This window comes from Elgaria multicarinata, chromosome 7 (genome assembly GCF_023053635.1).
Source record: "Elgaria multicarinata webbii isolate HBS135686 ecotype San Diego chromosome 7, rElgMul1.1.pri, whole genome shotgun sequence".
Lineage (NCBI taxonomy): Eukaryota > Metazoa > Chordata > Lepidosauria > Squamata > Anguidae > Elgaria > Elgaria multicarinata.
The window spans coordinates 61,641,162-61,647,552 of NC_086177.1; positions in this window are offsets into that span (position 1 = coordinate 61,641,162).

The window sequence follows — 6,391 nt, forward strand, 5'->3', positions numbered from 1 at the left end:
TGAAGGGCTTGTCCCAAAAGAGACTTGCAGAACATGCTCTTTCTCATTTCAGTGTTCCCATCCCCTGCTGAAATGTTGGGGAGAGGAAGAAATTGGATGGATTGGGCCCCAGGGCTTGCCCTTCCCTCCCCTGTTGCTTGGGAGGAAAATACTCTTGGCTTCACCAAATCCCACCAAGGTAGCACTTAGGGAGATTGGAGGAAGGAGCTCCATCTGAGGGCCAATCCCATGATTATGCCCTGCCCTGCCCCTTCAAGGCATCTGACCCCAATCAGCCATGCCACTTTGCTGCTTCCCTACCCTCTGGATTGCCTGGATTCCCATCACATCAAATACAAAAGAACCCTAATCCAAATTCACTTTCATCATCTAGATGTCCCTTATTCAAGTGATCCATATTCAGATGTCCCTTATTTAGGATCATCAGTTATTTTAAAAATCATCCCTATTGTTTTGTAAACTATGATGACTATACTTGATTCAGGAAAATCCAGCTTCAGAGCACTCACTAGGAAACTTCGAATCATCACTGAACAATGTCTTTCACTTTTGTCCTTTTCAGTTAGCAATCCAAGCTTTCATGGTGCAAAGGACAAGAGGAAGCTTTAAGAGAAGATGTCCACCCTTGCTCTAGGTCAGACATGGGGGATGTAAGGCCCACCAAATGTTGTTTGACTACAACTCCCATCATCCCTTGCCACTGGTTATTCTGGGTAAGTTTGATGGGAGTTGCAGGACACTAACATCTGGAGTCTCATATATTCCCCAGCCCCAGTCTGAATGGTTTCATGATTTTTATATGGCCACCAGAAGGTGCCTTGAGGGCTAGCCAAAAAGCTACCAGTTCAATAGAAGCAGACAAACAACCCTTGCAGGAAATCATGTTTAAATGGCAACTATATTGTGAGAATGTTTAAACTGCAATATATTCCTCCAGAAAAACTTCTCCCTCTTTATGTTTGGACATCACTTCCCATCAGCGCCAGCCAACGCTGCGGAATGCTGGAAGTTATCGTCCAAAACATCTAAGGGTCATCATATAGGGGAATTTGATTTATTTGTAATTAGAAAATAATTGCCTGCTTTTAACACAAAATCCAATTTACTATTGTTGCTAATGTTCAGGTTTCAATTTCCAGTGGCTTCACCAATATCATAATATTGGTGGATCTAAAGACACAAATAAACATTTAATGCACTGTATAATTATTTAAATATAAAATGAAGGACTAAAAATTGTATTAGTACTATAATGTATGACAAAAATAGATTTGTATTCTCAGCTTTAGTTCCAAATTCAGATACTGGGCACTAGCCTCAACCACCATGGCCTTGTTGCTGCACCGTGTTGTCCACACCATTCTTTCACTGCCCACTCACACAGCATCTAGGCCATGAGAATGGCACCTTTTTTTTCTAAGGCTAATTGCTGCCCAGTAGGAAAGTGTGTGGGTTTATAGCATGTGAGCTGAGAAGGAGGATTAACTCGTCCCCGTCCAACTGTGATTTCATCCAAATCGTTCCATGTGGCAATTAGGCCTAGGAAAAAGGTCCCATTCAAGAAAATGAGAATTTTCTGCCTTAGCCTAATGGCCACGTGAGAGGGGAGCCTATGAGGGGAGACTGTGGGCTGGAACCAAAAGCATCACAGGCTAAACCTGGCCCAGAGGCCAGAGTTTCCCACTCTTATCTTACATGCTGCATCAACAGTATACTCTTAAGCCCAGTTCCCCCTCTAGGATTCCTGGCTTTTATTTAAGTGTGTAAACCAGTACCAAATTATTCCCTCTTTATATCTGCAAGATGTAACAATACAGTAGTCATAGTTAGTAAAGAAGTATGTTTGGGAAGAGAATTAAAAAGCCACACACCTTTCACTAAAGGGAAATTCATTTGGCAGAATAATAATAATAATAATAATAATAATAATAATAATAATAATAATAATAATTCTAAAATGTGTTATTTGCCTGTTAGCTAATAGCTCCCAGGGCAACATACACCCTCCCCACAAAATTCATGCGAATTTTATTATGAATCAAATCATAATAAAACAGTGACAAACAATCAATACAGCAATCACAAGCAGCAGAGACTAAAACAAGCACCAAAGAAAATCTAAAATTGCTATGGAGAGAAAAAATATATTTAAGAACACAACACACAACATGGCAGCATAAATACAAGAAAGTTAAAAGGCTTGAGAAAATAAAAAGGTCTTAGCCTGTTGCCAAAAAGATGATGCAGGCATCAAGCTGCCATCTCTGGCTGCATGTTCAAAATTCCTTTTGTCCTAAAATCCAAAAGAGAAGGACATTTGATTTTAGTAATTAAAAGATTATGTTTTGATCAATTAATATTTGAGGCAGCTTATAACAATTTAAAAATACACACACACACACAAATTGTTGGTGATGGATCCCAACAGTGTCTTTCCCTGCCTCCTGCTTTCCAGAGCATCTAGGCAACTGGATCAAGCAGAGTTCTTTCTAGCATGGAGAGGGAGGGAAGCATGTTGTCTAGCTAAGAGATGCCATGGTGTTCTTCCGGGTGTGCAAGAGGTGGAACTACTCAGTGGCCCTTGTTCCTCTAGCTCAGGACTGGGCAACATCCAAGGGTCAGGGAACCGTATCCCTCCCCCCTGAACTCACCAGGGCCCACACCCACCATCACCACATTTTCTGCCACTGCTGAAAACACAAGGGCAAAACCACAACATGAAGAGAAAGTGGCATCAGTGACAGAAAATGGCAGTGATTTTGTAAGGGAACAATGTTCACGGGGAGGGCACACCTGCTTTCCACTATGTGTTCCGCAGGTGTCCTGTTTCCATACAAAATCACCAGATCCCCACCCCCACCCCCAGCATCACTTTCTCCTCGCATGGCTGTTTTGGTGACACAATTTTGGGTGGCAGGAGTGGAAGGGAACATAGGGTGGGGGCTGCATAAGTGGGGGGCACATGTGGCTCACAAGCTGTGTGTGGCACAACTGCTCTAACTGGTGGAAGAAATCAGAGTGTATTTCCCCTTGCTATTATTATCACAGGGCAATCAGCTATTGGAACAGGGTTCTTTGTACCACAGTAATAATGTAAGTGAAAAATGTGGCCTAACTAAGGGAACTCTAAGCACAAATGACAAAGTAAAATCTTTGCATGTAACATGGCATAATGGCCAGATGGTCGGCCTTGGACTGTGGAGACCTATGGAAACCCACATTCAGTATTGGGGTCCATTGACTTTCAACAACAACAACAACAACAACAACAATAATAATTCTAACCTGCCTCTCATTGGGTTGTTCCAAGCCCCTGCCAAAGGAAGTGAGGCAGGTGGCTACTAGGAGGAGGGCCTTCTCTGCTGTGGTACCCCGGCTGTGGAATGAGCTCCCTAAGGAGGTTCACTTGGCACCTACATTATATGCTTTTAGACGCCAGGTGAAGACCTTTTTATTCTCCCAGCTTTTTAACAGTCTTTAAATAAATTTTAACTTGGTGTTTTAAATTTGTAATTTTGCATTGCTGCTGTTTTTATCTGGTTGAGCTTTTATATTGTATTTTATATTATTGTTTTATACTGTTGTTTTATACTTTGAATGTTTTTAATTTTTGTGAACCTCCCAGAGAGCTCTGGCTATTGGGCAGTATAGAAATGTAATAAATAAATAAATAATAAATAATAAATAAATAAAATAGGCTGATACCATGAATGTTGCCCTCCTGAGCTGCTTGGAGGGAAGTGGGATACAAATGTGTAGTTGTGTTCACAGGAAACTGGAAAATAGATTTCACGATAATTAAATATACTTATGTTGATCTTTGGTTTGTTAGATGCTCTTTTTTAAAAAACGGTATCAGAAATAAATCAGTAAGTTGAAAGAAGAGCAGCTGTGTTAGCTCACTCAAGCATGGTTACTCATGCCTGGAGAGTGACCCCACCTCAGGAAGAAAACAAGGAAATAATAATTAAAGGGCCAATCTGTAAACCACTAGACCACTTTAAGGTTATAGAGCAGAGTCAAGGAGGAAAGACAAAGACCTAACTCAATATGGACACATTAACTGGCAGCAATGGGAATGGCCCTGACTAAGGCATCTCAAGAACCATTTGTGTGCAGAGCTGGATCATCAGCACAGATTTTGCAAAAGGAAAAAAATACACATATTTGCTTATTTTGCAAGAGCTGCATGTTCAGACTAGACTCCAAAGCACGCATGTTCAGTATGATCTTGCTGTCATTATAAGTTTGAAGTTTTTTCTCTGTATGCAAGTTTATAAATAAAGACATGTCTCTCTGAAGATGTTTCGGTTAGAGTGCAATTCACAGAGAACATAAGAAGAGCCATGCTGGATCAGACAGAAGGTCCATCGAGTCCAGCATTCTGTTCATGCAGTGTCCAAACCAGCTGTTGACCAGGGACCAACAAAGCAGGACATGGTGCAACAGCACATTCCCACCCATGTTCCCCAGCAACAGGTGCACATAACCACTGGGGCTAGTAGCCATTGTTAGCCTTCTCCTCTAGGAATTTGTCCAACCCCCTTTTAAAGCCGTCCAAATTGGTGACCTTCCCTACATCTTGTGATAGTGAATTCCATAATTTAATTATGCACTGTGTGAAGAAGTGCATTCTTTTATTTGTCCTGAATCTCCCACCAATCAGCTTCATGGGATGACCCCGGGTTCTAGTATTTTGAGACAGGGAGAAAAATGTCTCCCCATCCACATTCTCCACACCATGCATAATTTTGTACACCTCTATCATGTCTCCCCTTAGCCTCCATTTTTCCAATTTAAACGATTCCAGTTGTTGTAATGTTGCCTCATAGGGGAGATGCTCCAGCCCCTTAATCATTTTAGTTGCCCTTTTCTCCACCTTTTCTAGCTTTTTAATATCTTTTTTTTAAGCTGTGGTGACCAAAACTGTACACCGCATTCGAAGTGTGGTTGGACCATTGATTTGTATAGAAGCAGTATGATACTGGCAGTTTTATTCTCAGTTCCTTTTCTTATAATGCTGAACACGGAGTTTGCCTTCTTTACAGCAGCCGCACACTGGGTTGACATTTTCATCAAGCTGTCCATCACAACCCCGAGATCTCTTTCTTTTTCGGTCACTGCCAGCTCAGATCCCATCAGGTTATATTTGAAGTCCAGGGGGTGGGGGGGATTGCCCCAACGTGCATCACCTTACACTTCCTTACATTGAACCACATCTGCCATTTGGATGTCCACTCTCCCAGCTTGGAGAAATCCCTTTGGAGCTCCTCACAATCCCTTTGTGTTTTAACAACCTTAAATAATTTGGTGTCATCAGCAAACTTGGCCACTTCACTGCTTACTCCTAATTGCAGATCCATAAGTGGACCTCTCCTCTTATTCCATGGCTGCTAAGTTTGTTCAGGAGTCTTTGGTGAGAGACTTTATCAAAAGCCTTTTGGAAGTCCAAATAAACAATGTCCACTGGATCACCCCTGTCTACGTGTTGGTAGGCAAGGGTGATCCAGTAGGCTTTCATGAAAATTGAGTTTTCAACTATGCCTACAGAAGTCCACAAATACAATACAATTCCTGGTGTATATTATTTGGAGGAGGAACACTATTACCCCATGATTAGAGTTGTTCATATGGCTGCTGCCATTATTAGTATGATTTGAATTCTGCTCTATTGAGAAAAATAAGAGTCTTCTATTGGAAAGTAGAAATAGTTATTGGCCCTCATGCAGCAGGAGAGAGCTTTGTGCACAAGCAGCTTTCCAAAATATGTTAATGAAGGTACACATGTGGATGCACGTCAATGTCTGCATTTTGCTCATTCAAACCACACTGAACTGACATTCGTAGTTTGTGTGATACTCAGCTAGACAACATGATTCTTTTGATTTGGTTTTTGTTAAATGTGAAGAGAGGATTGAATTGATATCCCAGTATTTATTAATGTAATCACTGGAAATGGTGTGTTTATTAATTCCATCAGCTGAAATTTCATCTTTGAATGCTCCAAAATAGGTGTGGTCCTGTATGTATTAATTCCCTCATTCTTGGGCATGTTCTTTCAAGGTGATCCACATCCTAAGATTACACTTGCCTGTGCATGTATTGGGTTGGTTTCAGTACATATTTCACATTAATTCACTCAGATGCTTTCAAAGAATATTGAAATGGGTATTGTCTGTTTTTGTTTGTATTTTCTGCTTTTTATGGTCTAAAATTTTTTATATTTCTTTTTAATGTTCACTGTTTTTAACTTTTGTAAACTGCCCAGAGAGCTTCGGCTATAGGGCGGGATATAAATGTAAATGTAAATAATAATAATAATAATAATAACAACAACAACAACAACAACAACAACAACAACAACAGACTGGTGTTGCCATGGATGTCTAAT